Genomic DNA, 11,638 nt, shown 5'->3' with positions numbered 1-11,638 from the left:
TAGGTTTCAGTTGATGCTAATGACGTTCTTCTGACGCTGCTGTCTGAAGCGACTGATTTGTGGTTGTCTCAGCTTGTTTTACTGTTATATACTAGTTTGTGTTGGTTTATACTAGTCTGAAAAGGTCCATAGTCAGTTATGTCACATCTGACGAGCAGTTCATCCCTTTTCCTGTGACATAGCCAATATGTGACATTATAGTATTTTCATATTGTGTGTATATTTGTATCTCTCTATCGCTGTCTTTCAGGGTGATTCTGAAGTTTGGAATCATGTTTTGGGTTGCGGGGAGCAGTTTATTAACCGTTTCTGGCCTTGTTGAAAGGAAATTCAGATTCGGTAGATTTCAGGCTATAGATGTTTTTTTCTAAAATCGATTATTGCATCACATATTGCTAAAAACAGTATTCAAGTTCCATGCCCACTCGTGAAGTGCTGAAATTAAATGTCATTATGAACCCTGTGATAATACTGATTCATCTGACACTGACACGCACATAGTTTCCATCAAAATAATGCTGCAAATAAAGTATATTCTCAGGTATTCAAATGAGTTTGGATATAAACCAACAGGAAACTGTAACATTTAGCATGAATGACTTGAATATGTAAGTGTCATTATAGAAACTAGGCTAATGGTATTGTTCCAGTTGGTAAAGTGTTTGTAAACTTGTCTGACTGTGTTCATATGTGTAATCACATTCTGTTGTAGGTTAAACTTACAGTATAAGTGAGTGTGTTCTCAAATATGCGTTTGTGGTTCACAAGTATGTTGGTTCACACTGTTCAGGAATGAATGTGTGTGTGAGCTTGAGTCATGGCACTCCCTAGCTCGTGGTACTTTGACGTAAAACAGGCAAGACTGAACAGGCTGATCCAATCATCCAACTACTTGGGAAAAACACACAAGTGGGCAGGGCTTAGTACCGGAAACACTTAAAAAGACAGCGAACACGAAACTCCAGCTGGGGCTCGGGGTCAGTTATAGGTTCAGGTATCAAACAGCTGCTGCTTATTATCTCTAGCATTTAAGAGTGCTGACAACAAACACAAGATCTATGAAACTCTGCTTGGTCTGTATATTTAGAGTAAAATAATTTGGATTGGATGGGGGGAGTTTTGGCAAGCACATAGTGTGTATTGCAACATGAATGAGGAATGATACTGGTTTTCTCCTGGTCTCTCTTTCCTGTACGTACCTCCCTTTGTTCTGTCTCCTCCCATTTCCGTTCCTTTTTGGAATATTTCCTGGGAGCAACATATTTAGGAAACTCCAGAATGAAAAAAAGAAAACTGTGCTTGAGTGACTCATGTTCTTACTCAATCCTGATCAATGTCAAACCTCAGATGTTTAAACATTTTTAGTCGTTACAAGTTTAACACAGTAAAAAAATCGGAAAAGGAGCAACAATAAAAAACGAATAAACAAAACAGACTTTTCAGGTGACAATCTGGTTGTTTAATCGTGCTTCCCAATTTTAATGACATTTACGAGGCACTAGCATTGTTCTCAAACCTAGTGAGCGTTTTAAAAACACAAAGGCTGTTCTGAAAGGCTGGCAACTTAATTAAATCCAAAATGGCGGACGAAGTGAGAAATGTAGATTATAAATATAGGCCTACTTGAAAATCATTCAGTACTAAAAAGTAAAAACTTATGTGCAAATTTGACAAAAAACATTCTGTGCTGTGTACATTTTATTAGAATGTTATTCATATATTGCAATATGTTAGCTTAGCATCATGGTAGCATCAAACTCTATTGAAATCAATGGCAAATTGAATCTCCCATAATGCTCTTTGAATTGGCTGCTTATTTTAAGCATACTATAAAATTACATGTGTGTGCCATGTATTTTTATGCTTATTAGAGCATTATGCCGTTAGCTTAGTAAAATGTTAATGTCAAACTCAACGTGAACTTTTAGATTGAGTTCCACATGTTTAGAACGTTGTGTTTTATGCTGCAAAAGATGCAAGCACAACAGTCAAATCTGTTCGACTAGCTATAGCTCATGAACAACGTCATATGCAGAGACACAAAAATGCAATGTCTAGAAACAGGTTTTTTAAAAGTTAAACTTCTTTGAACTTGAACGTTTAACATTTTTTTAGAACACCATATGTGCAAAGCACTTTAAAAGAATGGTACTTTGTTCAAAAACAGTACTGTTTTGGAACAAATAATCATTTTAAAATGATGAAAAATAACCCAATATGTGTGTATCTATGTATTTTTATGATCAATAAAGCATCTTGCCATTATTTTAGCAGCATGCTGGCATTAAACTCTGCCTATAATGCTGCAGTCTATGTTGACAGTCGACAGAAAGGCAGCTCACTAGGTTTTTCGAGTTGGAACCCACTGAGACCTATAGCATGAACTGTGTAACCCTCAGATTACCCTCATATGTCAGAGTAAGGTCAGTGTAAACAAAATGATCTTGAAAGTTTTTGCCATGATGACTGGAGTAAAGCAGCTAAAATATCTCTAGAGGTTCACTGTTACACTTGTTTATGCTTAGGTAAATGGAAAAAAGACCTGCTGCTGGCCATTGTGTTTTGGGACACTGTTGGTCTGTTTGAGGGCACCCCTCAACCGCATCTTGTTTTTTTGAGGTCGGTTACCTTGGAAACAAGCGCGTGCACTGTAATTTCCTGTTGCTATGTACGCTGCGTACGCAACTGCGCATGCACTCCATTGCTGAGTTTTACGTAAACAGCTAAGCTCGGTGCTTCCCCTTCTTTGCGACTAGCGCTTCCTTCCTCACGCATACACAAAGTGCTGTGACCTGCTTAAAATTTTAGATCTTCCACAAGTGTCCTATCGTTCACCACCTTTACATCACAGTCGTCACATTGACGCTTTGTAAGTTTGACAGGGGGATGTGTTCATACTCATGACATGAAGCGCAAAACATGTTCTCAGACTCTGTATAACCTCTGATTTTCAAATGTCAGGCCTGCTGACATCTTGCAGAAAAACAGCATCAGTATGAATTATGTGATTTTTTTGTTTTATCACCCAGTAGTGCATTTCAAAATAAGCACAATTTAATGTTTTAGCGGGTGCATTATGAACAGGGCAAATAGCGTGAGGGCCTCTGAAACCTAAGGCCACATATAAATAGTACAAACTGACAACTAGGGCCCTTGGCCCTCAGCACATTCAGAACAAGCTGACTTCTGGGGAAATTTTAGTTTTCAAATGTTAGCTTAACAAAAATGAGCCAAATTGTCCATGATATTTACCCTACCATGTCAGATAAAAAAGTGCAAATACAGCTTGCCACTGGGGCAGTACCCTTAAAGGTACAACTTTGTATCTTATTTACCCATAGTAGTACTTAAAGGGTGTCTTTAAGGTACTAAATTGCACCTTTTAGGGGTAGACAAGGTACAAAGTCACAAAAGGTTAAAAAAAAACATTTTCTGACAGTGTAGGGTAAAGGCCATGACACACCAAACTGATATCAAAGAATTAGCCAAATGTGTTGTCGCATTTAAAAAGTCACGCTTAAACACCACAAAGACTACAGTCAACGGCTCACTAGAATGTAAGTTCCTCGTGTGCGTTTGTTGTTTGATTAACGTTATTATAAGACGGAGGCAGGAATATTGAGATGGTCCTCACTGCAGAACACGAAATCCAGGGGGAGGAGTTGGATCCAGATCCAACTCCTCCCACCTTACATATACCTAAACCAGGGATGGGCAACTTTGGTCCTGGAGGGCCACTGTCCTACAGAGTTTAGCTCCAACCCTGAAAAAAATCACCTGCCTGTAATTTTATAGTAATCCTGAGGACCTTGATTAGCTTGTTCAGGTGTGTTTGATTAGGGTTGAAGCTAAACTCTGTAGGACAGTGGCCCTCCAGGACCGAAGTTGCCCATCCCTGACCTAAACCTACCCATCTCCACCCCCGGATCCCTAAACCCACCCCTAAACCTACCTATCTCCACCCCTTATATCTGGATCCAACTCCGACCCCTGGATCTCGTACTGCAGTGAGGTGCTACTGGGAATATTAGTCTGCTGTCACTTTTAGAGCTGCATGGACCCAGTATACTATTACAAGTGTGCGCAGCACAGAAAACAGCGCATGAGACTTATTGCGTCTTGAAGGGTTTAAAATCACATTAAAATCACTTTTTTTGTGAGCGCGCTTTGGATGTGTGTAGCACAAAAAATAGTGCACAGGTCTTGCGCTTGAATGGTTTAAAACCATATTAAAATGCAAAAAATAATCGATTACAGGAATCGAAATTAAAATTTTATAGAAAGTATCCGATTCCAGAATTGGAATGAGAAGCCGTTTGGTGTGCACGTCGCTTTGGATGTGTGCGCAGCAACAAAAAAAAAAAGAATGTAAGTCTTTTGTGCTTTAATGGTTTAAAATCACATTAAAATGCACACACAGGAACCGATAAGCGAAATCAAAATGCACGTTTCTTATCAAATCACCTGTTCTTGGACATTTGGAACCGGTTCTAAAATGGAAGCGATTCTCGATACCCATCCCTACTCTTGACTTTGTTGTTTAACTCACTTTTGTTTTTCTTATCTCGCACTGGTTCGCTAAATTGAACAGCCAATCAGAGTGATCTCTCATTGACTGCCCAATGCCGATTCAACGTGCTCATTCAGCCAAAAAGCCACAGACAGGGTCTGAATCGACAGGACCGACAGTGCGGAACACACTGCAAAAACTGAGCTGACAGACACTTAACGATGGCTCAACTTTGGCTGATGGTTGGCTTAGTGTCTCACGACCTTAAGGAGCCTTATATGTGGAGTGTGGGACAAAGACATCCCTAGGGGCCTCATGGGACCATGATCGGGCCTGGTTTACACATCAGCAACCTGATCTTTAGTGTTTTGGCCATAAAATCCCATAAAAGGTTATTGGGTCACTTATGTCTTGTGTGATCATTGTTTATAGCCACCCCACTCATGTGTGTCAGTTTTCAGTTTGTTACATTTTCCATTCTGTTTTTCAGCATAACACTGACAGCATGACAAAACATTTTTGAGAAGACGTGACTCAGCAGCTATCCACGCAGGTGCAGCGCAGACCATGACCGAGAACCCACAAAGGTCCAACACAAAATCATCTTGTGGTTTCCTCCTTGTAATTAATTGAGGGATCTTTCCCAGATTGCATCAGGGGCATCTGTGATCCACATTAAGAGTTCAAGCAGAAATGAGCTGAATTAACTTTTTTGTTCAGTTGACTCCTTAGGTAGCGTTTACTGGATTTTTGATCTTTTGGTATCAACTAATATGCCTCACACTCGCACTTACACTCACACACTCATGCTGACAAAAATGCTGGGATAATAGCAAGTATTACTGTGTATGCAATATAGCCCTGACAACTTTGAAGAATATTCTTCTAACTAATTTCTGAGTCATGTGTCTGGCTGTAAAGGGTGTGTCTGGAGTTTCAGGAGTGTTCAGTAGGGCAGAGTGTGTTTCTGGGATCTTAGACTGGGCTTTGTTGTATTTATCTTTCCTCCTTTCATACAAAGTAAGATTAAACACAGTAATCATAGGGGTTTTGTGCTCAATTTTAAAATGCTACAGTTCCTCATAACACTCTGCATCATAATACACAATACTGCTTAGCACTGCATGAAGCTTTAGAGTCAGAGAGAGAGAGAGAAAGAGAACCCAAGGTCAAGGCCTGACCCTATGTGTGTAATCATTCTTTGGGTTTTTAAAGTTCAAATGCATACATTGTAAAGAGGGAGGGATCTTCATTATTTAAGAGCTTAACAAGCCAATATGTCACCAATTGTGACCACAGTGGTCTTTATCCAAAGTCCAGTCAAGTGTTTGTGAAGTCACCCATACTGACCAAGATATCTTTTTAAGTGAACCGAAATATGTACACTCAAATTTAAGATTTATGTATTAGAATGGCATTTAAATTTCCATCCATTTGGATTACGCAACATAAACAAATAAATTTGCATATTGGCCAGTCATACATAAATGAAACAGATAAGATTTCTGTAATAGTACTTTAATTTGTTTTAAATACACAATAACGAGGTTTATATCATTATCATAAATCTATTCAGTTTGTTTGTTTTGTATCGCTTTTTCCACAGCTAGCCATATAGCATATGGTCATACTTTTTAACTGAATAATGTAAATTTCACAATAAACAGATGTAGGCTGATTCTAAGCAATTTTAACAAATGCATTTTGAAAATATGATTATTTAAATAAACCCAAACTGCTGCAAATGTTTGCTATGATTTTTTGAGTGCAGAAATCAAACACGTTTCTTACTGGTTTCCTTTATGTATGACTGACATTTATACATAAAGTTTATTAGTTGATGTTAAAACTGTGTAGTCCAAATGTATGGCAATTTAAATGCAATTCAAAAGCATAAATCTTAAATTTAGTCCTAAATATCTTTCGAGCATATTTGTTGATGTAAAGAATATAAAAAAATTATATTTATAGATTTTCTGATGAAAATGGTGTGTGGTGTTTAAAAACTTTTTGTTCTCTAAATATGGCTCAGATCCCTCCTTCAATGTATATTGATGGGATTTTTTTCCAGCTTTTTTATCATCTACCAGGTGAAGTCTGGGTCAAAAAGTTATAGCATTCCTCACTTCAACAAGCTGCACAGTTTTATGTCCGTAGCACAGGTTACATCTCATAGTTTATTAGATTTAGTGGTTTGTTAAAATCCCTAAGCATGAGCAATACTAATAGTGATACTTGCTAATAAAACAACTTGAAGGAGATGCATTGGTCATTAAATGCACACAGCAACCTTTGTGTTATCAAGAGCTTTCGTCAGTTAAGTTCTCACTTTTCCTGCACTCTAACTCTAGCTTTTTGCGTTTTCTTGTTCACATTATCTCTGCAGGAAGGAAGAGATCCAATATAGTGATGTGGGTTTGAGTGCCACGGTCGGTTTGTGAGACAGTTAAGATTCCATCACGTGAGTTTAAGAGAGGTTATTCATACGTACATGCACACGCAACCAATATCAGTACCCTCTGAGACTGTGGCCTATTTTGAGCCGCCTGCACTGATTGTCTATCTCTTGTTTAGAGGTGAAGAGAGCAGATGCAACCTTTTCGTTGGAGCCCCTCGCATATGGTGAGATGGCAGATGGAAATACGCGTTTGTGAAGAAGATACAGTGACATCATCAGTGCAAGGAACCGATCGCTTCAAAAAGCACTGCGTAGTTTTGGGCTACTGGGACAACAGATAATCTGAGGCCTCAAGCAAAAACTTGTCAAACTATTTCAAATCATAATGTTCTATTCTATGGACTATTTCTTGTTAAGGCAAATACCTCTATAATTATTGAGTCCTGTACAGATTCACCTGGTGGATAATAAATAAGGTGAAAAAAAATCTAATTTTTATTTTAAAGAAGTCTCTTATACTCACCAATGCTTATTTGATCAAAGGTACAGTTTACATTTGGTTTCTATTTTAATATACTTTGAAATGTAATAATTTCCTGTGATGGCAAAGCTGTGTCAGTGTCACATGATCCTTGGTGCTCAAGAGATATTTCTTATTATTAAATGTTGAAAAAAGTTGGTGCTGCTTTGTGTAACCCATGATACATTTTTCCACCCCCAGGATTCTGTGATTAATATAGAAAGTGCAAGAGTGCAGCATTTATTTAAAATAGAAATCAGAATGACAACACACTGGGTGGGCTGGGCCAGGTGGGCTGTTTTTTTTGACTAAAAAAAAAAACACCTAGCAACCATAATACCATAAACTAAAACCACTTTCAATATGTTAGCCACCACATACAATGCCCTGGCAACCACCCACAGCACCCTGTAATCTTGGCGGTAAGTTTTGCCCTGGTAAGCACCGCTCACTTTTTCTTCAGAAAACTGAAAATCTAGTTTAATTTTCTGTTGATTTCTGCAATGTCTTTGACTAAATCTTTGAATAAAGAAAACAGAACTGGTCATTTGTGTGCCCAAGCTTATATTTCACACGCTCACACATTTGCATGCGACAATGGCATGATTTTCCATTTCGTAATTGATTAATATTTATCAATCACACAGATCTCCAAGATAATCTTCAAACATCTAAACACGAACATGTACATGGCATTTTTGCTTAACAGGCCAGAGCCTTAACGGAATAGTTCATACAAAAATTATCCATGGGATATCCAAAGTTCATCCAATGGGATTTTGGACCCTATTGACTTCCAGTGCATAGCCAAAAACAGTTAGGCCTGCTTTCACAGACAGGGTTTAGATTAAGCCAGGATTGGGTCCTTAGTTTAATTAGGACATTTATGTATCTTTTATAAATGTGTCTTAGAAAAAAAACATTACTGGTGTGCATGAGACAAAACAATGGGATTAACATTTTTGGATATGCCAGTGCAAGTTGCGTTAATTTAAAACAACTCAAACATGCATTTTGTCTAGGACTAGGCTTAAGCCTTGCCTGTGAAACCGGGGCTTTGTGTTCTACAGAAGAAAGTTATATAAGTTTGGAACAATATAAGGATGAGCAGAATGTTTAGGTTGAATTATCCCTCACTGTAAAAGTGATCAGTTGACTTAACTTAAAAAAGTGAGGGAACCCGTTGCAAGTAAATAAACTTCATGAACACACAACTTAATTTTTTCAATTACGCATGAAGTTTGATCGCTTTTTACAGTGTTTAAACAAATGCTCTCCAGGTAGTGGTAGCACGGTGATTAAGGTTAACAAACTCCACAAGTCTGACCAATTTAGATATTAGTGTTCAGTAGTTTTATGGCATGCTAAAGGATCAAGTGGGAAATGATGACACCTGAATGTGTGGCTAGTGATGTCCGTAGTGGCCTGATCACTGTTCTGTTCTATTCTGTTGTTTTGCAACAACAGGAAGGGTGTCAATTACTCAACTGTGTCCTGCATGATGCGAGCGGTACGACCCAACATCGTGGCGGTCGTCGTGAGCCACTGCGCAAGCGTCACAAGGCAGAATAGCAGAAGTGCAACAGTGTCGAAATCTGGGCCACTGTCCTGCTGGGTCATGGCTCCACCTCTTACGGCCATTGTGGACGCCTGAGTTCCCGGCAGCCGCGCCGCAAGGACCCCCGGATGTTCACAGCCAGCGTCATCCACTCGAGCCCAGGAGAAAGAGAAGAACGGTCACAGATAGATTGAAAGAAACAGGGAAGTGGTGGATGAATGAAAGCTTTTGCCATTGGTACATCACTCTCAAACTGCTGACCTCATCCCCACCCTTAAACCTACTTTTCCACACTGAGTAGTAGACCACAATGATTCTATAGTCATCTTGCAATTTTCTCTCCTTCTTTAGATGGTCAATTGCACTCTTAATAAGCCTCATTTGGATGCAGGTTTGAGTCGGGCCTAAACCACATCTCAGTGCTGTTTCAACTCTCTACCTGTACTTTCCTGTTGCTTCTGTACTATAGTGTGAAAAGAAAGACAAGCTAATAAAATAAACTACTTTTTTTTTTTTTTTTTGTCTCTTGCCAACAGTGTGTACCTAATATATTCCAGAGTATATTCCTGTTGACCTGATGTCTTTTGACCATTTTTCAATCAAAAATGAATCATTTGCTAGTTCCACTCATGCCATAAAAGTGACGTTGACCACTTGGGAAGGTGTCAGAAACTCATTGACTATTAATGTGTCTGCCAGGGATTGTTCACCTTTGATACGTTGGCCTTGTTTGTTGCAACAATGATGTTGTTAATATTTAACCATAACATTTTATATTGGGACAGAATACCAGTTGGCCTTTTCGAGATGGTGGATAACTTTTTAAGAGGCCTGAGAAGTTTGTCTTGCTGAGAGAAATTCTTTTCATTTAAAATGTGTTTTCAAGGAAAAAGGTCGTTTAAGGGAAGTGAGAGGACAACCGCATGCTAAAAATATGCAGAGGAAGCCTGGATCTGTTTGATTTAATTGAAAACATTTGATTTCAGAGGCGAAGTATAATTCTTGAGAAGCAGAAAATGATCAAGGCAAAATAGCTAAAGGCTATATGAGAAAACATTTATTTTTTCTATTGTAAGATGCATGAGCGCGTGGGACGAAGGCTTGACAATCCAGTGTAGGCTGGATCATATTAGTATCAGCAGGTCGGTTGGCAGTGTGACGCAACGATTCGTTTACTGACAGACGTTTCACTATTGTCGGTAAAATCCAGCCTGGAAGCGGGTGGGGCATTGCTCTCTAGTAAAAGGGGAAAAGAAACTTGTAATCCTGACATTGGAAACCCCTGCGTTAGCAATCAATGGTGCTCGGAGACTGGGACACAAACTAAATAAACAAAGTGAAATGTGTAATGTAATTCAAAGGCACTAAGTATTATTATTTTTTTGCCATCTCTTTGCTTAGTTTGGCATTAACAAAGCAAACATCTCAAGAAAAGTAAATAAAGCACAGAGAAATCCTGTTCAATAGATTCAAATAGTGTATGGCAAGTTTTTGTTTGCTCTTGCACACTTAAAAATATTCACCTAACAGATGTAGATGGAGTCTGGTTGTGTTGGATTAAAACAATTGTATTAAATGAGAGTATCTAAGACAGCAGTATGTTACACATGCAAGCACACTTGCATGCACAGATGGAGAAGGAAGTTGGAACTGTTGAGCAACTCAGATCTTCCTGCACTATAGGACAACGTTGTGAAATACACTGTTCAAAACAACACCCTTTTCCTCCTTTTAGCGATCAGTTTCTCACTGTTTTACAGGTTGCCCAAACATCAAACAAAATGTCAAACTAAACTTCTCAAGCAAACTCTGAGTGTGGTGCAATCAGTATGTAGGCATTTCATTACGAAAGACAACCACTTAATTCACACAATAGGTGAAATTAAATAGAGATTGTCTGGTGAACAATCTTTACTGATTTTACATCACCATCAGTAAGAGCAAGTGTGAAGGTTGAATTAGCAGAGCAATACAGCTGTATATAAAATATTGCAATCCACAGTACATATTGGGAGACATATCAGAGTTCAAAAGAGGACAAATTGTTGGTGCGTGTCTCACTGGCCCATCTGTGCCCAGGACAGCAAGTCTTAGTGGTGTATCGAGAGCCATGGTATTCAGAGTAATGTCTGCACACTACCACGTGACGAACCACATCCAACAGGAGTAACGGTCGACGCAAGAGGAAGCTCTCTGAAAGGGATGTCCAGGTACTGACCTGACTGTATCCACAGCTGCCCAACTCACTGAAGAAGCCCCAGAGAGGCTTAACACCCGGACTGTTGCTGCCGAGAGTAGCACAGGGGTGGATCAGTGATGGATTTGGTTGCAATATCATGACATTCCCTACTGTGCTTGATGGCCGCGTCACTGCCAAGGACTACCGAAACATTCTGGAGGGCCATGTGCATCTAATGGTTCAAACACTGAAGGGTGCCGTGTATCAAGATGACAACGCACCAATACACACAGAAAGACTTGTGACAGAATGGTTTGATGAACACTAAAGTGAAGTTAAACATCTCCCATGGTCTGCACAGTCACCAGGTCGATTTCCTCAACCAGCATCACACAGTGACCACATGGACACACTTTTATTGTTTTGCAGCCTTTCTTTGAAATAGATGTGTGTGGTTTTAGTGATTTTCTATC

Source organism: Abramis brama (genome assembly GCF_963993115.1).
Source record: "Abramis brama genome assembly, chromosome: 16".
Classification (NCBI taxonomy): Eukaryota; Metazoa; Chordata; class Actinopteri; order Cypriniformes; family Leuciscidae; genus Abramis; species Abramis brama.
The sequence above is the reverse complement of the archived record's forward strand: the minus strand, read 5'-3'. Positions refer to the sequence as shown.